General features: G+C 35.0%; 1 protein-coding gene across 1 annotated transcript in view; it reads right to left on the bottom strand.

The window, feature by feature from the left end:
• The window catches only part of tln2a (talin 2a), an 89,170-nt gene extending 80,065 nt beyond the window's left edge, over positions 1–9,105 (bottom strand). Inside the window, 1 exon segment of the mRNA XM_052151232.1 lies at positions 9,009–9,105. The gene's annotated coding sequence lies outside the window, so the exon portion shown is untranslated.
• Between the last annotated feature and the right edge of the window lie 4,112 nt (positions 9,106–13,217).

Below are 13,217 nucleotides of genomic sequence, written 5' to 3'. Positions count from 1 at the left end.
CTAATTGAATTTATAGACTTACTTTGAATAATAAATATTTGAAGCTGACTGTACAAATTGTTGAGTTGTAAATATATTTCTGCATTAAGTTCAACCAAAATCATCTGTCACAGACTCTTTATTACTCCCTGTGGTTAATTAATAAAGCTAATGTGCTATTGTATCTCTATTTTTGATACACACAAGATATCAATGCAATACAAACTGCTATGCTTCATGGTGTCCCCATTCTCCTTGGTGATGATGACTGCATTTTGTAAGTGTATATAATTTTGTTTGATCGAATATCTGAATATATTGAGTCATATCTGTTACGTGTGAAGCCATTCTTTTCTTTAACGCTATAAATGGAAGTATTTAAGTTGTACTGACTCAATTTTCTCAAGGCAACATGTTTCCTGAATGTATTTATTTATTCATTCATTCAAGTAGACAGAACTCAGAGCTTAATGATCTTTTGTCATTGTAACGTCATTGGTAAGATCAGTGCAACTTAAGTTCAGAATAATATTTATTGTTATTTTAAGGCAATGGGTTTCCACACTTTTTTTTTTTTTTTTTTTTAAGTCAACTAATTACATTTTAGTGCATTTACTTTTTAAATGTGCAGCAAGTACAAGAAACAGCAAGTCTTGAAGAGGAGGTTCCAGGGCCACAGCATTTGTCTGTCAGCTCTACTATACAGAGATTTGGAGAACTTCACATCTACGCAGCATTAACCACACAGCCAGCTACAGACTGCCTCAGAAAAGCCCCAGTCTACTCTGATTTCATGTAACCATATTGAGCCTCATGTCAGAGGGCAAAAATATGCTGCATTCCCAAAGATACCCTAACAGAAAATGCACTGTATTCAAAGTGAAGTGACATGTACCTTTTCGATTTTCAGTGATATTCATTCAAATGAGCACCTGAGACAAGTGCTTCAGTCCACTCTATTTCTCCCATTCAAAAAAGACTTAACAACCTTCCTTCAATCACTCATCTATTGTTCCAGTAGAATGTAAACACATGAGAGCAACTTGCTTGAACCCTCAAAGCAGTTTGGTATTGGAACCAGCACCTGCTAACAGAGCCGTTCCTGGCAATTGACTGACAGTGAGCACAAGAGAGCATGACAAGCTAGTTAGTTGCTCTGTCAAATGGAGGGCAGCAATAGCAGAAGCTCCTGATATAACAGACTGACATGGATCCATTTTCAGCACAGAGTGTGTGGGGGAGTTTGGTACAGCCTCAAGGCTCCAGAGTCAAACTACAAGGCCCAATAGGTGTCCTGTGTCTGTCTGAATGGAGCCCTATCTGCTCCACTACATCACACCCAATATGTACTATTTAGCATTTTGGCTAAACATTTTCTTATGTGATTGAAATATGCCTTTCATTCACACAATCAAAGTCTATTGATAAAATACATGGGAGCAAACACAATCGGTCTGCTGATTGATTCTGGTGAGATCATGTTTCAAAATATGATATGAAATAAAAGACATTTGTCAAGGTATCTTCTAAAAATTAATGATCAAACATTTCCTTTTCCTATTGCCACATTTAATTTAGGTGAAAATGCCCAGTGTCATTGGTTCCAATTTGGAATGCCCAATTCCCAATGCACTCAAAGTCCTCGTGGTGGCGTAGTGACTCGCCTCAATCCAGGTGACAGAGGACGTATCTCAGAGACCATCAACCCGTGCATCTTATCACGTGGCTTAAGCACATTACCCTGGAGACATAGCACGTGTGGAGGCTTCGCGGCATCCACGCTCCACGCACAACTCACCACCACAACTCAGCTAAACTTAGTTTAAAACTTATGAAACTATGCTTAAAAACTAGGTGTTTTTTTTTCTTGAGACAATGGTTTTACACAGTGTTGGGGAGTAGCTAACTACATGTAGTGACGCTACTAACTTAAAAAAATTTCAGTAGCTTGACATTAGCTCATCTGCTTTTAAAACAGAGTAGATTTTCCTGTAGCGAACTACGTTTTCCAAGTAGCAGTGTAGCGTGACCAAAAGCTACATCATGTTGGTCAGATTATAACTAATAGCCTTCCTTATCGCATAGAAGCCAAACTTTTACCGGCAAAACGTCCAACGATCTGGCAGCATCTTTCTGTCTGCTAATCAGAATCATACAATGTTGTCATCTTTTGTAACAGCAGACCACAAACAAAAATAGTTAATTACCGCCATCTACTGCAAGCTCATTACAGCTCACTCGGATAAAACAAGAAGGTTATGTAAAGCGAGGTACCACAGTTTGTTTACCTTTAGAAGACCTACAGGGGCAGGTAAATCTGAAACTGATAAAAGAACACAATTTTATTCTTCTTTTAAACAAAGAATGTTTCAGACACTTTGTTCTTAATAGATCACACAACAGCATATTTACTTCTACTAAAAAAGTTATTTTTGCCCTTCACATTTACATTTATGCATTTAGCAGACGCTTTTATCCAAAGCGACTTACAGTGCACTTATTACAGGGAGAATCCCCCTGGAGCAACCTGGAGTTACAACAGTGGCATCTTGGTGGTGCTGGGGCTTGAACCCCCGACCTTCTGGTCAGTAACCCTGAGCCTCAACCACTGAGCCACCACTGCCCTTATTTGTTTTGAGGGATTTTGTTTATTTTTCTAAATATGTTTATCATCCTTGTGTTATAGGGAGCAGCAAGTAAATTATTATTATAATATTAATAAATATACAGTACATATTATTATAATAATTACTATCATGCAGAACTGTTTGATTTCTCCATTTCTTAGCGTTTAATGAACTATTATTTTAATGTTAAATAAATAAAATGATTGGTAAAAGAAATAATTTATGGCATGTATTATTATTATGTAACAATCTAGGATGACCATCCGTCCACTTTTTTTGGACCTGAACAAGGTGAACAAATATTTGTAGAGCAACCTCTGTATGTGACCTGTAAAGCTGGCACTTGCATGTCAATGGCAAAAAGTCAGAAAATATGATATGCATGAACCCAGGTGAGCAGAGAAACAAGCCCTGAATCTTTTTTCACATATTATCCACACTAAATATGTGACAAGAACTAAAAATACCAGCCCAAATTTGATCTTTAGGGAAGTAGGCTACACCTGGCAGGACTGAAAAGTGTGAAGTATAGTATAAAAAGTCTGATCTTTTTTGTTTTTATTTTATACTGTTGTATTTGATTTGATGGCCATTATTAACTGTATTAATGTTACTACACATTAAATGTATTAAATATATTAAATATATTTTAACACATTAAATGTATGTAATTAATAACATGAGTGTAAATTGTATTATTAATATTATTGTTTTGATAGTAACATTAAAATAAATAAATAAATTGCCTCATTAAGTAGTTTCAATGTAGCTAGCTACTTTTTGATAGTAACTTGTTGTGTAGCTAACTACTTTTTCAAAAGATTAGCTTGACTGTAGCTTAACTACTTAAAATTATGAGTAGCTTGTAGCTTGTCAAACTACAGTTACAAAGTAGCCTCCCCAACACTGGTTTTACATTTCCAGTGATTTGAAAAGTAAAACATTGCCAAGTAATAATATGACCCTTACTGCACACATCCAAAGCAGAGCTGGGCTTTAAAAGAGTAGAAATGTCAATGGATGGATGGGATAGGATATTTGCACACCTATTAGTGGCCAGGAGTGCTTTATCTCATTTAGATATGAAAATGACAAAGAAACAGTTTAATAAGACAACATCTTATTAAGGGGTGTAACACGAAGCAGAGTTTAGCCGTTTACGGTTGCTACTTGCACTGAAAGAAATTATCTTGGCATTAAGTAAATATAACAGAAAATATTAAGTACTTTTACTTTAATAAGTTAGTTCAAGCTTGAAGTAACACATATTAAGCAAATTCTACATTTGTACTGTTCAATCATGAATCATGTACCGGTGCATGAATCAGTAATGAGGTAGCATGATCTCACTATTGTCCTGTCTAACACTGTTGTTGTTGATTTTGTGGTCACATTTAGCAACTTGTTGTTTTTATGATGTCTGGAGTTTGATTTCTGCTCAGAATTACCAGTTTGTGCTCTAAATGTATCCACTGTTTGTTACCATCACTGTGTGTTGAGGTCATTGTGTTGGCAGCTCACAGACCTGCTGTCAAACTTTCCCTACGTTGTCTTAAAATAACGTGCACTCAGCCTCATTGGGCTATTTGAAATATGTATTAAAAGCATTGAATTACGTATACGAGCACCGCATTATATTTTTAAGTTAATTTTACTCAATGAGCAGTTTCCTCAATTTAAGTAAAATGTACTCATGTATTCATTGCTTATTACATTCTAAAGCAAAGTAGATTTTACGGTACTTCTAAAACCTGTGTGCAAATCATGCAAAATAAAAATTAAGTAAATCTTACATGCTGTATATTACATTGTGCCAGATTAATATAGAATGCAATTGATCCAGTCACATGTGTGGTATCAGCTATTAAGCAACATCTTTAAATGTGGCTTATCCACACATATGTTAGAGTCAGAATTCGCTTTTTTATAATATCTGCGTTTTAAATGTTTTTAACTCAAGGGTTTTTTCCAATGGAAGACATTCATTATGAGTAACCTTATCTTTTGGTCTATGTCTATACCCATTCTGAATAAAAATTCAAAATAAGTCAACCACCTTTCAGTTGTAAAGTGCATAGGCCACGTGGTTATTAAAATACAAACCATTTCTAGTCAAAATAACTAATCATAATTACTTAGATTTTGGTCATGCCGTCCATGTTCATTCATGAATGGCATCAAATTAATGCACCATTTACAAAAAGTACATCAACCAGAAACAGTTTCGCCTGACAAATTGTCCAATAACCTAGTGCCAAAGAAGCCCTTTGCGAGATTGGTTCAGATATGAGTGGCAAAATGAGGAAAAGCAGAGGTAAAAAAAATAAATAAAAGAGACAGAATGATGACAGTGCAACGTGGAGGTGTATTTTATCAGTTTCTGTTGGTAATAGCGCTCAAAGAGTTCTCTTCAGCTAAAGGATGTGGCAACTACATACCCAACAACACTCCTGCTAATTATAACCGTGGGGGGGTTGGTACAGTTAGGCAGCCACCTCAACTTTCTGTGACATTAAAGTGTTAAGCAAAGGTATTAAAATGCAGATAGAGTTGACTGTGATCAATAGCAATACAACATTTTTTTTTTCAAATCACAAGCCAATGGAGAAAACTATAAGAGATCTGATCATGCTTTTTTCTGATAATGTGACATTCCTATGAGGAATTTCAAATATTGTGGCTCCGAAAAGGTTTCTGGATCTACTCTTAAGTGTAGAATGGAAAATGCTGCACTTGCAGACATTGGGATTAGATTTGGGCCACACGGTGCAGTGCTAAGGCTGAACCTCTTGAATATCTCACAAGTACACACTTGCGTACATCCATACACTTGCTTCCATTCTGGTTCAATTATAAATTGCCTAAACCAAAAAGGCCCTTTAAAATACAAAGACTGTAGGTGGTCCAAAAGAGTTTCATAGGTGCTAGTTATAAAATCATATAAATAAATAAGGGCTGTCAATTTCATGTTAATTAACTGCTATTAATTATAATTAAAAAATTATGTGTAAACTGAACAAAATTCTGAATGCAGGGATCTCGAGACGTGTTTTTCTAAGTTTCCAAGAAAGTTTTACTTGACATAATGACCCAAAACACTGTTTATGATGCAATGCAACCAAAGTGAGATGCTCCAAAAGTGTAGGTCTGATGCATGTGTAGATTGAAGTGTTCTTACAAAAGCCCTTATAATAAATCTATCTCAGACAGACTAATTAATTCAAATGAAAAACTATAGGCCAAATATAGGCTTATGTTACATTTTATGGATATAAACAATACATTGCCTTCTTTTTGTATTGTCTAATCAATGCTTTTCTCATCTGCCGCAATATTGTAATGCATTTAATTATCTGAATTATTTTTTATAACATACTGTATATTATAATTATTAAAGTAAAACAATTTAATCATCATACATTGAATTATTGTTATTTCAGGGGCTTTCAGCAACTATGCATTTATGTGAATAATTGCAATTAATTAATTTTATATACATTTTAATCAATTGCCATGGCTAAAATCTGTTTAAGATATAAGTGCTAACAATACATGGCAACTAGCCATGAAAAACACTCAAATGAAAGCAAACAAGCCCATTCATAAAATGTACTGAGTGACATATAGCTTGGTCAACATATAGCTTGGTCAACATCAATAAAGGGGAAGATTAGCAGACAGACATTTGTCAAGCAATATTGTTCATAATGCAGAAGGTTTATCTTAACCCAAAAGTACTTTACACAAACAGTCTTTTATGATAAAGGGACTATTCATAATTTAAAGAAAAATTTTCCCTTTTCTTCAAAGATACACGTTTAATATGGTGTGGATAAATACTGTTAATACTTTCAATACACTTTGTATACACACTTTTGGTTTTGGTCTTGCAGGTAAATGGCCACAGCATTCACAAAATGCAGCCCCATGTGCTTGCCACGTAACAATGATTCCTGACATTAAGGCCACAAGTCATAGAGACCAATGACGTAAAAGAATACATGGGACATTATTGAAATGCAGACAAGCGACTGAAAATAATAATAATTTAAAAAAAAGACCTCTGGTCTTCCCACCAGTGTAACGACCATAGAATGCCTAGGACCGCTGCGTTATGCTTTGTGTTGCTTGCTAACCTTGAAGGCTCCCCTTGATAGAAGAGATCTGGTTGCACTACAAATAACCATTATATTATATAATCATACTATCATTTTTGCGTCCATCATTAGTTACTTTTGTGCTATTTTTGCATTAAAAGAGGACAGGTCTTCCATTACTTTAGTTTAGTTTAACAATGTGTATATTGTTATTGACCAAAAATAAAGGTCAAGAAAATTGTGATATAAATGTTTGCTTATAATCACCAACCCTGAATATGTGGAATAATTGTTTTTGATATAGGGTACAATGGGGCTAAAGGCACACCCTAAGGAAAATTGGCTTTTTTTCTGGTCACAAGATCGAAAAAATACATTTATTTTTATTGAATACTGATCATATGTGTGAGAAAATAAATAAATAATGAAAGGTTGTTTGTATTAAAATTCAGTTAAAACAAATGTGCTGAGGGAGTCTTTTAGCCCAAGTGTGAGATAAAAGCCCCACATACTTTTAATCCCAAGAGGGGTTATTGTGATATTGTGTAGATATAGGGGCAAAAGTTGTAGTGCAATTATTAATTGAGACAGCAAGATGCTTTTTTGAGTATCAAGATACTGCTCATTCAAAATAACTACTTCAGAAAAGTGTGCATGATTTCTTGTTAATTTCAAACTAATTTGGCATTTAATAGCATCTCATGTTTTCTATAAACAAATTAATCTCCATTGTAATTGGATCAGTCAACACGAGCACACTTTGAAAGATTTTCTGAACAAATCTATTCACCCTACTTAAGAAAAACAATGTGTTTTATAGGGGCCTTTAGCCCCTGCAACAGGGGTGACTTTTACCCCAAATACCATCCTTTCTCTTATTGGACCGTTATTAAAAAACTTTTGATTTAATGACCCTGAACAAAACTTGTATTTAGTCTAAAAATAAATGCTATTTTCAGGAATTTCCATAAGCAACATAAATGTGTAACATTTTAACAAAAGATTTAAAAAATTACTTCAAATTGCCTCAAAATTAACATTTAGACAACACACACAGATCACATGGATCAGGAAACTCTTGCTGTGCACAGAGACAAAAAGGAAAGTGATATGGTAGTTTTTGGGAGAAAACTATATCAAAGGAGCCTTTTAGTCCGTTGTGCCCTACTAGTTATTATTCTAAAAATCGATAAACAAGAGACTTTAATAAACTTGTTTCAGTGATTTTGAAATTTGAATAATTGCATTTAAACAATACTCACTTTTTGATTAATTTTATAAAAGACACACAAAACATCTTTAATGAAAAATGAATAATACACAAGCTGATGTTCAAGGATTAATTTACAGGCATTTCCCAAATATTTAATAAAGGCTATGTTTTCAGAGGATCATTATAAGATAATTTTTTTAATGAGGCCAGAGGGGTGTGGCATCAGCATGGGCTGCATGTGTCTGTCAGGAGCATCGTCCACAGCAGCTCATCTTTTACAAGCATCTTACAACAAATATAGATAATAATATATATATATTTTTTTAAAGGGTAGCAATCGCAGAAGAGAAACGTCTAAATTAATACATTAAATGTAAACTGAGGGACAAGAGTTTGGGTTATGGCCATCCTCAAGTCTAAGCTTGTTGCTTTGATAGAAACACCACCGATAATAAATTAAAGATGTTTACTTCTGACCTGTGAAACAAATGACATTTCTGAAATGAGCTCAACGATGGCAAAGTTTTATGAAACACAGAAAAGCTGTAGGCTATTATAGCAGATACTAACTCCTGTTCATAAAAGTTATGCATCACAGTTTAATCTAAACCACAATTAAAGATAAATAATTCTCATCAAGTTGAAATTCTTCTCAAAATAAAGCCTTTGTCATATTGCCGCAGCTGTCTTTCATCAGCAGTCTAATAAAGGTCTTGTGGGGGGAAAAATGAGAGCCACTCAAACCACCACGAACACGAAATTGCAAATCTCAGATATCTGTCTTCGTTTTAAAAATGTTAGACACACACGTTTATGTCAAACTTACCAACTGTGATGCCCACAATCAGAAGGTTTCCATCGATTGATGTAATCGAGAATCAGTTCTCTTTATTAGCAACTGGTGAACGCATGTGTATCATGTCAGATCACACAGACTCTGTCCCTGTCCAGCACACACGGCTTCATTCCACGCACCTCTAAACCCATATCCATTCAACACTGCATGTGATATCAGTCTGTTCTACACATTGACACATACATATTCTGAGCACAATTCGCGGAACATTGAAATCTGAGCACATTGGATCTTACCGGTGAGTTTGTTTACCGCAGTTTCATTGCAAGCTCACAGCCAGCCTCGTTGCCCAGTAAACTACGGTCCCGTTCGACCTGCCTCTTTAGAGTAAATCCCTCGTCGTTTTACGGAATTTACCGAGCCCCGCCGATTTCTAAATCAGGGAACAGAGGAAATGCGTCATGAATATTGGGAGTCCAGGGGAATGATGTCCCGACGTGTATAGTTCCCTTTTCAAACAGAACTTTTATTTACGTACTACTTAAAAGTAAACAATAAACAGGTCAATTATATCAATTTTGCACATCATTTTAGAAAAATAAATATATACAGAAGAAAAAAACAACAACCACAACATAACTTTTATGAAATGGTATCTACGAAACGGTTCGTAGATAAAGGTGCACTCTGTAAAATCCCTTTTTGCCAATTTTAATAGTATGTCCAAACATCTGAACGCCAAGGGAACCAAAACACATCCTTTAGGGTGTCACATTGAAAATTGTATTCTTTCAATGTGAAATCTTATGTGTTGCTTTTGTTTGTAATTGTCCCTTTGTTAGCAATATGTGGGGGTGCCATGTTAAGATCACATAACCAGCAGAACACTACTCGCTTATTCTCAATAATCCCCCAGTTATTGGACATTGCAAAGTCACTTTCACTCATTGATGAACGTAATCATGACAGAGAATAGTGAATTTCTAGATTGACATTGGCAACTGAAAACTATTGCGTTTGAAATATGCTGTCACTATTACACTAGCTGTCAGTGTAAGTTCAAAATTACATACATAAAAAATTACTCCTTTAAATTGACAAAAAAAAGAGTGAGAGAGAGAGAGAGAGAGAGAGAGAGAGAGAGAATAAATATGAACATCTATCTGTTAAGGTCTTACCCCACTGTAGCCTGTGTTCATATGAATGTTTTTTGTGTTTTATCACACTTATATCATGAGATATACAAGACTGATACATAATAATTAAGTTTGTTTACCTTCAGAATAGGGCCTTATTCTTTATACTATGTTCATGGCAGCAAATACATACATACTGACCTATTGGAAGGGTTGGGGAGTAACAGAATACATGTAACGGGATTACATATTTAAAATACAAAATATAAGTAACTGTATTCCATCACAGTTACAAATTAAATCGTTGATAATCAAAATAGAGTTACATTCAATAAAATATTTTGATTTGATTTAGCATTTTATTGTCATTTGTTCCATTGGATATTTAGTCTATATTCAGATGTAATGTGATCCAAAGAGCATTTGAACAGTGGTGAAACACTTTCTTAAAATGGTTACATTCGTACGAGCAGACAGAAAAGTAGCCTAAATTTGAAGTTTGGAGCAGCAGAAATAGAAACAAACCTTGTGTAAAATGTCATGTGAACATTTAGCACTATGCTAAGCTAAAATGCTATTTCTAGCCATTTTACATCTTTCTGTTACCAGGAACAATCATGTTTTTGTTTGTTTTTTTTTTTTTTGCAAGAAAATCCTCGTTAGATCATATATATTTTTTCTATAGTAAGTCCTATTGGGGCAAAAATCTTATTCTTGATGAGAGTTTTTTGTTGTTGTTTTTCTGTAAAAATATCTAAAAAAATATATATATATATTTTTGTTAAAACATTATTTTGTTTTAGAAGCAACACTGCATAAGATATTTAGGCTTTTTTATGAGAATGTGCTGAAGAAGTAATCCAAATTATTTTGATTATTTTACTGATCTTGAGTAATCTAATGGAATAAGTTACAAATAAAATTTTACAGCATGTATTCTGTAATCTGTAGTGGAATTTTAAAAGTAACCCTCCCAACCCATAGTGACTTTTGCTAGTGTGCTTACGTTCATTTTCTTGCTACTGTCTTATGTTAATGCACTTCTGATCATTTGTCACACACCTAAGAGACACATAAACCTTTGTATACACATAAACACAAGGCAATTAGGCAACTTTTGAAGAGCCATCATCCTCCCTCAATGCCTCTCAAATAAAATTCTGATTTGTGTCTGCTCACCATTTTATTTTTCTACAACCATGATGACATTATTGTTTAGATTATGAATACAATTATGAATTCAGTTACTGAATTCAGATCACAGATACAAATTCTCTCTCTCTCTCTCTCTCTCTCTCTCTCTCTCTCTCTCTCTCTCTCTCGCTCTCTCTCTCACTCACACACACACACACACACACATGTTGTGTTTCCATGTTTTATGGGGACTTTCCATAGACATAATGGTTTTTATACTGTACAAACTTTATATTCTATCCCCTAAACCTAACCCTACCCCTAAACCTAACCCTCACAGAAAACTTTCTGCATTTTTACATTTTCAAAAAAACATAATTTAGTGTGATTTATAAGCTGTTTTCCTCATGGGGACCGACAAAATGTCCCCACAAGGTCAAACATTTCGGGTTTTACTATCCTTATGGGGACATTTGGTCCCCACAAAGTGATAAATACACGCTCACACACACACACACACACACACACACACACACACACACACACACACACACACACACACACACACACACACACAGAGTGAGAGTGAATCAGTGGTGCGTGTGTGTGTGTGTGTGTGTGTGTGTGTGTGTTTGTTTGTTTGTTTTTAATATGCAGCTGTAAATTATGGCATGCTCTCTGCTCAAGCCAGTGCTTCTGGCTTGATTGAAGACATGGATTTTGTGGTCAGGCACCTGGAATGTGTTACTGATGTGTGTTGACCCAGCAAAGCTCAAACAGGGGTGAGCCCACAATACCATTCCACACATTCTGTGAAGGACACCTAGCTTCTGTCCACAAATCTCAAAAACTCATTTCATCTTTCTCGTGCTCATGAATCATGTTGATGTAGTTTGACAACAATATTAACATAAAATTGTTAAACAAACCATCTTGTTACTCTCACACTGCTGTTTTAAAGTGATCATTGCTTTAAAATGTATCTTCAGACAGTACACCTTTTTATCATGTCTATGCTGCTCTCTAGGGATTAAAATGTGACATTACAACATGGTCCTAGTTTAGCCTACCATTGACATATTCATGGATGACTATTACTCAGAGTATAGGTAAACGTTAAATATTTCAAGCCAGATTTATGATTCTCCAAGTAGGCATAGCTGGACCTCCAAATGGGGGCGGGGTTACTCCAATAAGGGGTTTCGCCAATTCCAAACGGGCCGTCAGATCCACTCAGTGTTAAGGTTAGGGAAGGGTTTGGTTGGGCTCTCTCTATAACTTTAATGGCGATTTGGACCTCACGCCCCTTTTTGGAACAATGCCTGCAGCTATACCCTTCTCTGATGGCCAGACGTCCTGTTTTGAATCAGCATTTCATGCCATTGGCCTGTAGGTGGGGCTGTTCATCTTATCTTTCACATCAATACAGTCTTTTCCATCTATTCAATCATTACAACTACCATGTGTCATGACAATTATTGGTATTTGGGGAGTATTCGTATATATCAAGGGCTGTATTTTTCCTCTGACATTCATAACCCCACCCAGATTCTGTTCATTAGAATATACAATACATGTGGCTTGAACACAATACAAAATACATACATATTTTATGAACATCAGAATGAAGGGACAGCTTAACCCTTAAACGCATTTAGAGACCTGGGACCTCATTCCACCCTCTGTACCTCATCGATTTTTTGGAGTTGTGCCCACAGCTCTTTAATAAACCAAAAAATATTTTAATGGTTTAAGTACCAAACGTGTATAGGGTCTCTAAAGACTTGAGGTATGTAAGAGTGTTGTTTTATTTTTATTTTTATTTCATTTGCACTTCCATAAATTATAATTGTTATAATTATTTCATATCTATTTAAGTTTACTATAACAGGATATCTATTTCTTTGTGTATTTCAAGAGAAATGAGTACTATTTTCATACAAATAAATGCTATATTACATTGACTTTCTGTGCAACAATGAGCAATGTTGAATGATCAGTATTTTTTATAGACATACATAATATACATGTTAGGGATGCACCGATACCATTTTTTAAAGACAGAGTACGAGTCTCACAGATACCGATACCGATACCGATACCTGTACCTGTACTTTGTTTGTGAAGTGGCAGTTTTCCGAAGTACAACACAGAGAGACTAATGATTTTAGGACAGCTTATAATTATAAACAACTGTAACTCAAATACATTATGGAAGAAAAAAAAAAATGATCT

This window comes from Xyrauchen texanus, chromosome 2, assembly GCF_025860055.1.
Source record: "Xyrauchen texanus isolate HMW12.3.18 chromosome 2, RBS_HiC_50CHRs, whole genome shotgun sequence".
In the NCBI taxonomy this organism is placed as follows: Eukaryota; Metazoa; Chordata; class Actinopteri; order Cypriniformes; family Catostomidae; genus Xyrauchen; species Xyrauchen texanus.
The sequence above is the reverse complement of the archived record's forward strand: the minus strand, read 5'-3'. Positions and strand labels throughout refer to the sequence as shown.